Below are 14,834 nucleotides of genomic sequence, written 5' to 3'. Positions count from 1 at the left end.
AAATGTTTTGAGTAGACCTTAAACTGCTGGTCACAGATACAAGTCGCAGAGTAACTACTTACAGTGCTACTGTTTATGCTCCTGTGCCAGAAGCTCAGTTTAACCTCTTACTGGTGAAGGTTGCTCAAGTTCTACATCTTCATACTGTTTGCTGCCATCTTGGAGCTTAGGTGTTTACACTATGACAACATCTGTGCACGTTCCACGTTCTAGTGATGTTGCACGTTCCTAGATCAGTGATGTTATCTAGTGATGTTGCACGTTCCTAGATTAGTGATGTTGCACGTTCATAGATTAGTGATGTTGCACGTTCATAGATTAGTGATGTTGCACGTTCCGAGATCAGTGATGTTGCGCGTTCCGAGATCAGTGATGTTGCACGTTCCTAGATTAGTGATGTTGCACGTTCATAGATTAGTGATGTTGCACGTTCATAGATTAGTGATGTTGCACGTTCCGAGATCAGTGATGTTGCGCGTTCCGAGATCAGTGATGTTGCACGTTCCGAGATCAGTGATGTTGCACGTTCCGAGATCAGTGATGTTGCACGTTGCTAGATCAGTGATGTTGGCGGGTTTCTTACAGCTGTATTTTGCACTTTGGTTAGGGTGTGTGGTACAGAGCAGGAGGTTTATATTTTTGCAGTGGATATATATTCATCTAGCCATTTTGTATATGTTTTATGTAAAACTGCAGAAATGTAAACATATCACTTTGTGTGTTCTAATTTGCACAGTGCATCTGTGATCTCTCAGCCTTCCCAGGGTGCAAGGATGTGTTCTCCAAGATGGCAGTGCACAAGCTTCACCAACTGGTATTTGTAAAGGTTTAAAATAAGCACAGGAGGTAAAACAATAACATGGTTAGAAGTAACCAGAAGACCAGCAGTTTAATGTCCCTTTAAAAGAACCCTGTAAACAGATATACTTCTAAAGGACTGTGCTGCACAAATATAAACTTAAATAAAAAGTAAATACTAATAATCATGATGACAATAATAATACAATGCTTTAATGCACAGCTTCCCCAGGAAAATACATGAATAATTAATTTGTTTCTAAGTAGATCAAATTAACTTAATTAAATACCCATAAAAGAAGCACCTGCTACAAAACAATAAAGCACATACTGTTGTGTTTAGGACACGACTTTCTGGTGTATATATCTTTTGGTTGCAGGTAATTTGATATACTTCAGAGGACAAGGAGAACAAAATAATTGTGTGTGGGGTGGTGAATACCTCCATATCCTACCATTTTAGGTACATTCCGTTCTCTGCTGCTTTCGCTCTCGGTGCCCATAGCACTAGATATATAAATAGCAGACTAGATAAGCCTATGTCTTGTTCTCCAGTAAGACATTCTGACACAAGCTAGATACACCTGTGAGTCAGTATTAGACAGGACGCAATGCCTTTTGCATACTTCTGACTGTTTTGTACAGGAGGCAATGCATTTAAAGGGCTTGATAATAAACCAATACAAATTCCAGTTATGTAAGGATATGCAGCTTATATAAAACAACATTAAAGCAGGAAGCAGACATAAAGGGAGCCATTGAATGTATAAATATTTCACCTTTTGCTTTTTAAGTACAGCATCTGAGGTAATGGAAACTTTCCTTAGATTAGAATGAGAAACAGAATGTTGGCATTGGTTTGTTTTTGGTTAATTGCCACAACACTGATACTAGCTCTATCAGCACTCTAACAGGAAAGCTGCTGTTCCAAAGGAAGTATAGTGAATCATTGCTATAATGACAATAGCTTTCTATAGCTTGCTTACAAGTTCCCAAGGAAGTATAGTGAATCATTGTTATAATGACAATAGCTTGCTTACAAGTCTCCCTGCTTCCTGCTTATTCCCCATCAGTCCCCTACCCTTATTATAGATATGAATCTGTAGACCTTCTCTATAGACTAATCAAATACTTCTATTAATGTTAAACCTCAGAATTAAAATGGACATTAAAGGGCCATAATACCCAAATGTTTAAACACTTGAAAGTGATGCAGCATAGATGTAAAAAGCTGACTAGAAAATATCTCCTGAACATCTCTATGAAAAAAAGAAAGATATTTTACCTCAAAAGTTCCTCAGTAGCCACCTCCCATTGTAAAGGATTTCTAAGCAGCATTTTAGTGTGTCTGTCCTAGGACAGCTTAGGGGATGAGCCTCGTGAACTCTCATATTATTTCACCAATCAGGTAAAGGAAGCTTACTATGAAATCTCATGAGATCACAGTAAGAGTTCATGACCTCAGCACTGCTGATGCTGATTGGCTGCTGTTCATTTCTTCATTTTTTTTTTATTTTTACCTGCAGCTGGGAGCAGGTGAAGTATAACTTTTTACACAGAACTTACTCTGCTGAGCTAATGAAATTGTGAGGTAAAATATCTTCCTTTTTTACATAGAGATGCTCAGGTGATATTTTCCTGTCAGCTTTTTACAGTTATACTGCATCTGTTTCAAGTGATTTAGCATATGAGTATTATGTCCCTTTAAACATTTATGTGGGATTTAACTTTGAGTTAAAGGGACATGAAACCAAAAATGTTTCTTTCATTACTCAGAGAGAAGTAAATTGGAAACTTTGTAAAAAATATATTCTCTATTATCAAATTTTCTTTATTCTTTGTTGAAGAGATATCTAGGTAAGTAGCGTGCACATGCCTGAATCATTACATGACAGGAAATAGTGCTGCCATCTAGTGCTCGTGCTTATGTATAATATTGTTGCAAAACCTCTGCATACACACACCTGAGCTTACATTCCTGCTTTTCAACAAAGGGTAAAAAGAAAACAAAGAAAATTTGATAATAGAAGTAAATTGGAAAGTTATTTAAAATTGTATATTCTATCTGAATTATAAAAGAACATGTTTTGGTTTCATGTCCCTTTACTAAAAATTATTTATATATTTATTACTTATTTTGCCTGCATTTTCGTCATATTTACTTGGAACATTTTACACTACACTAAAAAGGCTGTTGTACATATTCCATACTTAAGTATGCTACGCAGTGATTGTTATATCACAGGGGGAGCTTGTTTACATTAAACCTTATCTGGCCACAGCTAAATAAACTAGCTAAATATATAACAAAACAAAGGGAAGTGATCCCAGATTCTATTGTCTCCCAGCTGACCTTGTTGTCTATATCAGTGATTTTTTAACCTTTTTTTTTGCCGTGGCACACTTTTTTACATTAACAAATCCTGTGGCACACCACCATCCCAAAATTAAAAAAAAATCACACATTGTAGCCTAATACAGCATATATATATACACATACACACAAACACACACACATACTGTATGTATTGTGCGTTTATGCCATGCCTCCTACAAACTATACGTGACATATTGACATTCATTCACAAACCATCATAATGATTGTCTGTGAATGAATATCAATATGTCATGGTTGTGCCTGATGAGCCTGTCACATACCTCCCCAATATTTCAAAATTTGAAAGAAGGACACCCCTGCACTGGGAGTAAAAAACAAGCAAAGTTTAAAAAATGTCACACTGTTGTCAGTCTGCCGCGGCACACCTGGGGATCTCTCACGGCACACTAGTTGAAAAACACTGGTCTATATTATAGAAGGAGGTAACTGACTGGGAGTGTGCTTAGAGCATATTACAACATTTAAATCAAGGAAAAACCCTATTAAGAGAATAGGGAAAATCATGCTCTTTCTACACATAAAGTTTATATTTTTCCACTTAAGATTGAACTTTTACTAGTTGTAGTTAAAAAGGCAGCAGAAATAGAAGTTGTATGTAGCATGCCAGAATAATAGTTAAAAACACAACTCTGTAACTGTGACTTGTATAAAGTACTTCAATGTTGCTGATTTTAGGTTGTCTGACATATGTGGAGGAGGGGAAAAATCAGCGGAATTAGGTAAATGTAAGAGCCTCTATTTAGGAACTGTGTCCTGTATTGCCCTATATTAGGGTAGATAAGCCACTTTTATTTACACTAAATATGCTATAAATCCCCTCTCCCCATCCTTCGCACAATATGCCCCAAATGTTACAACAAATTTTACAACAACAAATAAAAATATAAATTAGTAGATAGTCTGAAATGAACAGAGTGCAGTTAAAATAAACCGGAAGCCCCTAACGCAGTCGCGTTTCACTTATACGCTTCCTCAGAGGGCGTATCCGTAGGTAGATAGACCCTACACACTTTGCTAACAAAATGATAATATAAAACATTTATTTTATACAGCTATTTAATCTCCCTTTAATTATATTTCATTTTCACTCTCAAATGATGAACAAGTGAGCTAAGGCTTTAAAATATGTTTAGAATCAGGATTAGTTTATGTATTTCTTTAATATTTAAACCAAAAAATCAATTTGCTCTGCTGCCTGAACATTCCATTGTTCCTTGGTATTGGTGCTATACCCAGGTACGTGCCTTATGTCTGGAAGCCAATACAAAGCCTGTACCTGAGTAATGCAGGGAACTGCACATTCAGAGGTTAGTGCTAAATGCCAGAGGCCATGCTTTGGGGTTTTTACATAAAAGGTATGGAGTTGTTTTTGTTTTTTTTAGAAACAAACTTTAACAGAACCTTACAAATGTTTAATATATATCTCAATAATAAAAACAGAATATACATAATAACAATGATCTTGAAATACGTTTAAACTTTGCTTTGAGTGCAAGCAGTAATGGCTGGGATTTTACATGCGGGATTATCAATGTTTATGTCACCATACTAAATCCTCTCTTCAGTAGTGGTGATGGGAAAGCTGCAGGCTGCCAGTGGGATGCTACAGCCATATGCTGCTCATATGTTTCCTTACAGACAGAAATGATCTTGTTCAAAATGTTTTAAGTATTTTTTTACTTTACTGGCCCTGTAAATAGGCTAGGGCACTGGCTTTCAAACCTGTCCTTAGATCTCCCTAACAGGCCAGATTTCAGGATATCTAAACAAGAGCACAGGTGAAATAATCAGCTGATTAGTAAACATGATTATTTACCTGTTCTCACGCAAGGCAATCTTGAAAACCTGTACTGTTGAGGAGGCCTGAGAACAGGTTTAAAAGCCAGATTATATTTTCATTAGACACATAAATCTATACTGTACTTTAAGATTTAACTGAGCCCATGCGAGTGTATTTTATACTGCATATCATTTCACTGTTGTCATTTCATTAATGAGGGTTGATTCAGTTAAAGGGCATTGGCAGCAAACTATTAGTGCACTGCAAATGATGTTATTTTTATTTATTAAAAGTCTCTTTCAAACTATGTATTTTACCTACATCTATGGGGGCTGTGTCCCATTAAAGAGCCACAGCACATTCTGAGCAGGACGCGGCTGATGAGCCATTTAGGAGCAGGATACTCATGTATTCGCTAGGTAGCATTTGCAAGGGACACTAAAGCAATAATTACTTGCTAAAGTAGTGCGCATGTTGCACTACAATGTGCAATAGCACCAGCACCACAAAGCCTAGAGGAGTGACGTCTGGGTATTACAGCCATGCCTCCCCTCTTCGCTGCCTGCAAGGAGCATCCTCCAGTCATTTCCCCTGGGCTCCTCATCCCTCTCTTCCCTGCAGGCTTTTCAGGTATGCCCAGTACTGCTATTGACCACCCTGTAGACTTTTTCTTATTTTTGGTACAAGTATAAAACACTAGGAGCAAATTAAAGCCCATCTGGATCCATTCTCAGTCATAATAATAAAAAATGACATGCACTAATTTGTTAGAGCGACTCTGCACTACTATGTGTTTAACTACGCAAAGGGTTTAAACACACCATAGAAGTACCAACTCAGCTGTGTAACTGGTGTCGCTGATTGTATCAGTGGCAATTTCTGATTGTAATCAGCAGTGCTCTGCACGGTACTTCTACTGTGTGTTTAAAGGGACAGTCTAGGCCAAAATAAACTTTCATGATTCAGATAGAGCATGTAATTTTAAACAATTTTCCAATTTACTTTTATCACCAATTTTGCTTTGTTCTCTTGGGCCTAGATTTAGAGTTCGGCGGTAGCCGTCAAAACCAGCGTTAGAGGCTCCTAACGCTGGTTTTGGCCGCCCGCTGGTATTTGGAGTCAGTGATTAAAGGGTCTAACGCTCACTTTACAGCCGCGACTTTTCCATACCGCAGATCCCCCTACGCCATTTGCGTAGCCTATCTTTTCAATGGGATCTTTCTAACGCTGGTATTTAGAGTCGTTTCTGCAGTGAGCGTTAGAGCTCTAACGACAAGATTCCAGCCGCCTGAAAAAAGCAGGAGTTAAGAGCTTTCTGGCTAACGCCGGTTCATAAAGCTCTTAACTACTGTACCCTAAACTACACTAACACCCATAAACTACCTATGTACCCCTAAACCGAGCTCCCCCCACATCGCCGCCACTCGATTAAAATTTTTAACCCCTAATCTGCCGACCGCCACCTACGTTATACTTATGTACCCCTAATCTGCTGCCCCTAACCCCGCCGACCCCTATATTATATTTATTAACCCCTAACTTGCCCCACACAACGTCGCCGCAAGCTACTTAAAATAATTAACCCCTAATCTTCCGACCGCAAATCGCCGCCACCTACGTTATCCCTATGTACCCCTAATCTTCTGCCCCTAACATCGCCGACCCCTATGTTATATTTATTAACCCCTAATCTGCCCCCCACAACGTCGCCGACACCTACCTACACTTATTAACCCCTAATCTGCCGACCGGACCTGAGCGCTACTATAATAAAGTTATTAACCCCTAATCCGCCTCACTAACCCTATCATAAATAGTATTAGCCCCTAATCTGCCCTCCCTAACATCGCCGACACCTACCTTCAATTATTAACCCCTAATCTGCCGACCGGAGCTCACCGCTATTCTAATAAATGTATTAACCCCTAAAGCTAAGTCTAACCCTAACACTAACACCCCCCTAAGTTAAATATAATTTTTATCTAACGAAATAAATTAACTCTTATTAAATAAATGATTCCTATTTAAAGCTAAATACTTACCTGTAAAATAAATCCTAATATAGCTACAATATAAATTACATTTATATTCTAGCTATTTTAGGATTAATATTTATTTTACAGGTAACTTTGTATTTATTTTAACCAGGTACAATAGCTATTAAATAGTTAAGAACTATTTAATAGTTACCTAGTTAAAATAATTACAAATTTACCTGTAAAATAAATCCTAACCTAAGTTATAATTAAACCTAACACTACCCTATCAATAAAATAATTAAATAAACTACCTACAATTACCTACAATTAACCTAACACTACACTATCAATAAATTAATTAAACACAATTGCTACAAATAAATACAATTAAATAAACTATCTAAAGTACAAAAAATAAAAAAGAACTAAGTTACAGAAAATAAAAAAATATTTACAAACATAAGAAAAATATTACAACAATTTTAAACTAATTACACCTACTCTAAGCCCCCTAATAAAATAACAAAGACCCCCAAAATAAAAAATTCCCTACCCTATTCTAAAATACAAAAATTACAAGCTCTTTTACCTTACCAGCCCTGAACAGGGCCCTTTGCGGGGCATGCCCCAAGAATTTCAGCTCTTTTGCCTGTAAAAAAAAACATACAATTACCCCCCCCCCAACATTACAACCCACCACCCACATACCCCTAATCTAACCCAAACCCCCCTTAAATAAACCTAACACTAAGCCCCTGATGATCTTCCTACCTTGTCTTCACCATGCCAGGTTCACCGATCCGTCCTGGCTCCAAGATCTTCATCCAACCCAAGCGGGGGTTGGCGATCCATAATCCGGTGCTCCAAAGTCTTCCTCCTATCCGGCAAGAAGAGGACATCCGGACCGGCAAACATCTTCTCCAAGCGGCATCTTCTATGTTCTTCCATCCGATGACGACCGGCTCCATCTTGAAGACCTCCAGCGCGGATCCATCCTCTTCTTCCGACGACTAGACGACGAATGACGGTTCCTTTAAGGGACGTCATCCAAGATGGCGTCCCTCGAATTCCGATTGGCTGATAGGATTCTATCAGCCAATCGGAATTAAGGTAGGAATTTTCTGATTGGCTGATGGAATCAGCCAATCAGAATCAAGTTCAATCCGATTGGCTGATCCAATCAGCCAATCAGATTGAGCTCGCATTCTATTGGCTGATCGGAACAGCCAATAGAATGCGAGCTCAATCTGATTGGCTGATTGGATCAGCCAATCGGATTGAACTTGATTCTGATTGGCTGATTCCATCAGCCAATCAGAAAATTCCTACCTTAATTCCGATTGGCTGATAGAATCCTATCAGCCAATCGGAATTCGAGGGACGCCATCTTGGATGACGTCCCTTAAAGGAACCGTCATTCGTCGTCTAGTCGTCGGAAGAAGAGGATGGATCCGCGCTGGAGGTCTTCAAGATGGAGCCGGTCGTCATCGGATGGAAGAACATAGAAGATGCCGCTTGGAGAAGATGTTTGCCGGTCCGGATGTCCTCTTCTTGCCGGATAGGAGGAAGACTTTGGAGCACCGGATTATGGATCGCCAACCCCCGCTTGGGTTGGATGAAGATCTTGGAGCCAGGACGGATCGGTGAACCTGGCATGGTGAAGACAAGGTAGGAAGATCATCAGGGGCTTAGTGTTAGGTTTATTTAAGGGGGGTTTGGGTTAGATTAGGGGTATGTGGGTGGTGGGTTGTAATGTTGGGGGGGGGGTATTGTATGTTTTTTTTTACAGGCAAAAGAGCTGAAATTCTTGGGGCATGCCCCGCAAAGGGCCCTGTTCAGGGCTGGTAAGGTAAAAGAGCTTGTAATTTTTGTATTTTAGAATAGGGTAGGGAATTTTTTATTTTGGGGGTCTTTGTTATTTTATTAGGGGGCTTAGAGTAGGTGTAATTAGTTTAAAATTGTTGTAATATTTTTCTTATGTTTGTAAATATTTTTTTATTTTCTGTAACTTAGTTCTTTTTTATTTTTTGTACTTTAGATAGTTTATTTAATTGTATTTATTTGTAGCAATTGTGTTTAATTAATTTATTGATAGTGTAGTGTTAGGTTAATTGTAGGTAATTGTAGGTAGTTTATTTAATTATTTTATTGATAGGGTAGTGTTAGGTTTAATTATAACTTAGGTTAGGATTTATTTTACAGGTAAATTTGTAATTATTTTAACTAGGTAACTATTAAATAGTTCTTAACTATTTAATAGCTATTGTACCTGGTTAAAATAAATACAAAGTTACCTGTAAAATAAATATTAATCCTAAAATAGCTATAATATAAATGTAATTTATATTGTAGCTATATTAGGATTTATTTTACAGGTAAGTATTTAGCTTTAAATAGGAATCATTTATTTAATAAGAGTTAATTTATTTCGTTAGATAAAAATTATATTTAACTTAGGGGGGTGTTAGTGTTAGGGTTAGACTTAGCTTTAGGGGTTAATACATTTATTAGAATAGCGGTGAGCTCCGGTCGGCAGATTAGGGGTTAATAATTGAAGGTAGGTGTCGGCGATGTTAGGGAGGGCAGATTAGGGGTTAATACTATTTATGATAGGGTTAGTGAGGCGGATTAGGGGTTAATAACTTTATTATAGTAGCGCTCAGGTCCGGTCGGCAGATTAGGGGTTAATAAGTGTAGGTAGGTGTCGGCGACGTTGTGGGGGGCAGATTAGGGGTTAATAAATATAACATAGGGGTCGGCGATGTTAGGGCAGCAGATTAGGGGTACATAGGGATAACGTAGGTGGCGGCGGTTTACGGAGCGGCAGATTAGGGGTTAAAAGTGTAATGCAGGGGTCAGCGATAGCGGGGGCGGCAGATTAGGGGTTAATAAGTGTAAGGTTAGGGGTGTTTAGACTCGGGGTACATGTTAGAGTGTTAGGTGCAGACGTAGGAAGTGTTTCCCCATAGGAAACAATGGGGCTGCGTTAGGAGCTGAACGCTGCTTTTTTGCAGGTGTTAGGTTTTTTTTCAGCTCAAACAGCCCCATTGTTTCCTATGGGAGAATCGTGCACGAGCACGTTTTTGAGGCCGGCCGCGTCCGTAAGCAACTCTGGTATCGAGAGTTGTATTTGCGGTAAAAATGCTCTACGCTCCTTTTTTGGAGCCTAACGCAGCATTTGTTTGAACTCTCGATACCAGAGTTAAATTTATGGTGCGGCCAGAAAAAAACCCGCAGAGCGTTAACAGCCCTTTTACCGCCAAACTCCAAATCTAGCCGTTGGTATTCTTAGTTGAAAGCTTAACCTAGGAGGTTCATATGCTAATTTCTTAGACCTTGAAGCCCACCTCTTTCAGATTGCATGTTAACAGTTTTTCACCACTAGAGGGTGTTAGTTCACATATTTCATATAGATAACACTGTGCTCATGCACATGAAGTAATCTGGGAGCAGGCACTGATTGGCTAGTCTGCAAGTCTGTCAAAAGAACTGAAAAAAGGGGCAGTTTGCAGAGGCTTAGATACAAGATAATCACAGAGGTTAAAAGTATATTATTATAACTGTGTTGGTTATGCAAAACTGGGAAATGGGTAATAAAGGGATTATCTATCTTTTAAAACAATAAAAATTCTGGTGTAGACTGTCCCTTTAAGCACTTTGTGGGATTAAACACATAGTAATGCAGGGTTTATAGTCTTAAAATGTCATGCTCAAAAGAATTGGTGCATGTAATAAATGTACTATTATGGCCCTTTAGGTACAAATGGAAATCATTACATAAAACAAAGAGCACTATTTTCTTTAACTGCATAAAGGGACAGTGAACCCAAATTCTTTCCTTTGTGATTCAGATAGAGCATGAAATTTTAAGCAACTTTCTAATTTACTCCTATTATCAAATTTTCTTCATTCTCTTGGTATCTTTATTTGAAATGCATGATTGCAAGTTTAGATGGCGGCCCATTTTTGGTGAACAACCTGGGTTGCCCTTGCTGATTGGTGGAAAAAGTCATCCACCAATAAAAAAAAGTGCTGTCCAGAGTTCTAAACCAAAAAAAAAAGCTTAGATACCTTTTTTTTTTTTTACAAATAAAGATAGCAAGAGAACGAAGAAAAATCGATAATAGGAGTAAATTAGAAAGTTGCTTAATCATGAAAGAAAAAAATTGGGTTCAGTGTCCCTTTAAGCAACATCCTTATGTACAAAATTCTTTTATTCTAGGTTTTTATTTTTTTGGTGCTTTTCAGGTCAGATAGTGTAAAGATTTATACCTTTCTGTGACACATTTGCACAAGTTATACCTTCTTGTAGACTGGCCTGCTGCACATTTAGTTTTATTATTCATTTTAGCATCTCTGTTTTTAATACATTAGTTACTTGTTGATTGTCACACTATGCACTTTCTTTCTCACACCAAGCAAACCTCTTAAATGTTGTTGATATTTTATTTGCCAGTAAAACATAATTTAATTTAAAAAGTTTATATTAGGATTTTCCCTCAACTATAGATCTGATTTACATAAATATAAAACAAAGTAATATAAACATATTATTAACGTGCCATTATAGTAAAAAGATAATAATAAATGCTTTGTTTTATTAGAGGATGTACTTTTATCGCTGTCTGCCTTACGATTATAGGTGTTTAACCCCCGCAAAATACCGCTCTGGGCAGTTCTCTGCTGGTCTCAAGGGAAATTGACGCAGATCCAATCAGCAGCACTAGTCACATAACCCAGCTGTGTGACTGCCATTTGCTGATTAGGTCAGCTGCAGTTTCTGGTACTTACATTATATGTATAGCCCCCTTTGCAGTGGTTAAACCTATAGCATCACAAGGTTGCTAGTGATAAAATTATAAAACAAAACATTTTCACTCAAAAGTTCCTCAATTCAGTATAGCAATCCTGGCCAGTTTTTCCTAAAAAAACAAAAGCAGCACAACTCTGTTTCAAAGATAATTTATTACAATAAAATAGCGCACAAACATATATGCACTTATTTAAAAGGTGAATAAAAAAGCATCACAACACAGTAAAACGTCTCGTTGTCAATTCTCTTGAGGTCCCTCTTCGTTATTAGCCTTCCGGTTCCTCCAGTGTCTGGCAATCTGCTGTGGTCTATGTATGTGTGTGTGTGTGCGCGCCGCCATACCTGCTCCCTACTAAATGTACAAATTCTTACAGAATTAGGCAATGTGCCGTGATCCATATACTCTGCCACTGTTAGCAGTTCAAACATGCACTACTCACTTCTGAAGTACGGCAACACTTGAGGGACACTGATGAATTGAGATGTATCATTTTATTCACCTAGCCTCTGAATTGTAATTTTTTTTTTTTTTAAGTGGTTTTTGCTGTCATACTTTAGCAATTGTATAAATGACCACATTTAATCTTATTAAGTTCTCATCTTCACAAACTGACATTTCTAATTGATGTAATAGATTATTCTGAGCAAGTAAGAGAAAAGCCTTAAAGGGCCACTAAACCCAAAATCTTTCTTTCATGTTTCAGATAGAGAATACAAATTTAAACAACATTACAATTTACTTCTATTATTTATTTTGATTCATTTTAGATATCCTTAGTTAAAGAAAAAGCAATGCACATGGGTGAGCCAATCACACGAGGCTTCTATGTGCAGCAACCAATCAGCAGCTACTGAGCATATCTAGATATGCTTTTCAGCAAAGAATATCAAGAGAATAAAACAAATTAGATAATAGAAGTAAATTTGAAAGATTTTTAAAATGACATTCTCTTTCTAAATCATGAAAGAAAAAATGTGGGTTTCATGACTCTTTAAGATATCAGTATTCTTATTATTTCAGTTTCCTTTTTCCAAGGCAGAGGATTTCTTCAAGCTGCAAACTATTTTGTTTTAAAACCAGAAACATGGTAAAAATGGAAAAAAATGCATTTAAAATAAAAGTAAGAAAGTGATTTTAACATGGCAGCTGTTATATATGATAGACTATATATATATATATATATAATGTAAAAGATAATACGATTAATTATTGCATCAGGAATCTGCTTGAAGCAATTACAATTCATTGTGATAGTGAAACCCTAGGGGTAGTCTTCATCATGTGAGTTTCAGCGAGCTCTCACATGAACACAATTGTCTGACATGCATAGCGGACTATAAACAATACGCAAGATCTTTAGCACTGTATAGGGTTTGCATTACTGTTGTTATTCTTGTAAAAAGCAGTTTTGGGATACTTTCCGAGAGTACTGTATAATGGGGATGTGCTGAGATTTCACAGGACACCAATATTTGCTTTATGTAGTGATTCTCTTTACATGTGTATACAATACAATTATACTCACATATTCAAAAGGAGAATCTATAGCAAATGTTTAGTTTTCTACATCTATTATTTAGGTAAATATTGTATTTTTTTTTCTGAGAAAATCTTTTTTTATAGATTTACTAACTGGGCTTATCATAGAATAAGGGTATACATTTATATTTAATATGTGCAATACAATTGTATGCTATATTACGTTTGGATGTGTAAATAGTTTTTGCATTCATTTCTGTTTGGACAAAATTGAATGTTTGACGTAGTGACAATCTAGAGAAAAAATTATGGCTGTATTCTTACAACAGTATTTGATATTCATTTGTAGGGTGACTTGTGAGGCTTTGATTAATTTATTTCAGTCCAGTGCTTCTCAAACTAACTATTTTATGTAACCCTTTTAAGGCTTAAAAAGTATTAACTGCTTTACAGGATCCCCAAACAGCTTACAAAACCTATAACCAAGACACTAATTTTCTGCCTTAACAGTAAAAACAAAATATATGAATGCACAGTTCCTCTTGTTATTGACGCATCACCTTTACTACACCTGAAAACTGTCACCCAAATGGTTAATCTACAGCGCTTTGCCTTTATGTAACTTTACAAAGAGAAAGCGTGTGGGACAGTCCTCTTTAAACCCTACTCGCTAGCGGTTCCATAAAGTATAGTTTGAGAAGCACTGATGTAAACACAGAGAAAATGACTATTTGTAGATGTTGTTTTAATTGTTCATTTATGTTTTGAGTTCTGCACCCAACTCTAAATCTAATGGTAAATAACCGCTTTTAAACATCGGCTGAAAACGTTATACTTGTAGATGATGTCTTAATAGATCAGAGCACTTTAAACTTTATTTAAAAAGGTCAAACACACTGAAAACTGAATCATTTAAAAAGAGAATACTGCTGCTTTTATCATATCTGATTTCTGTACCACACCAGAGAAGTAACAGATAGAAACCCACCTAATATCTGTTTATCATTTTTTTCCATTTGAAAATTCCATTATCCAGCTATTCATTCAGAGGTGCAGTAATATCTATATAATCACTTTTAAATGCCTTCTGCTTCCCTGACTATTTTGGAAACAAAAATTAAAAAATGTCTAGTTTATTCCTTTTGACTTTATGGTGGAATTAAGATTGTATTTTTTTGGTGGTGTAAATGTTATGGAATAGGTTTGATAATATTATACTGCCGTACTATACAAAACCTATTGTCCATCCAATTTTAGACTTTATGCTTAGAAAACAAAAAAAACAACTTCTATCTTTTAATGGCTAAACCAAATTGTGTTAGTTTGATAACCTGTATTGCAGTTTTTCAGTAACACCCCCACTCCTCTTTTAAACATCAGTATGTGAATTTATTTTTAATTGTAACCATGTTTCTTAAGTAGTGGACTGAGGTTCTTAATATGAATTCTAAAAATAAATGAAAGATCTGCTCCAGATTATGTGACCATAATCAGCTTTCAATAAAATATTGCAGATTATTTCCAGCTGTCTGTGTCTTATTTTATTTGAGATGTTCTGATCACAGAAGTGTAATGATTGTTTTATA

Source organism: Bombina bombina, chromosome 3 (assembly GCF_027579735.1).
Source record: "Bombina bombina isolate aBomBom1 chromosome 3, aBomBom1.pri, whole genome shotgun sequence".
Lineage (NCBI taxonomy): Eukaryota > Metazoa > Chordata > Amphibia > Anura > Bombinatoridae > Bombina > Bombina bombina.
This window is presented reverse-complemented; position numbering follows the sequence as displayed.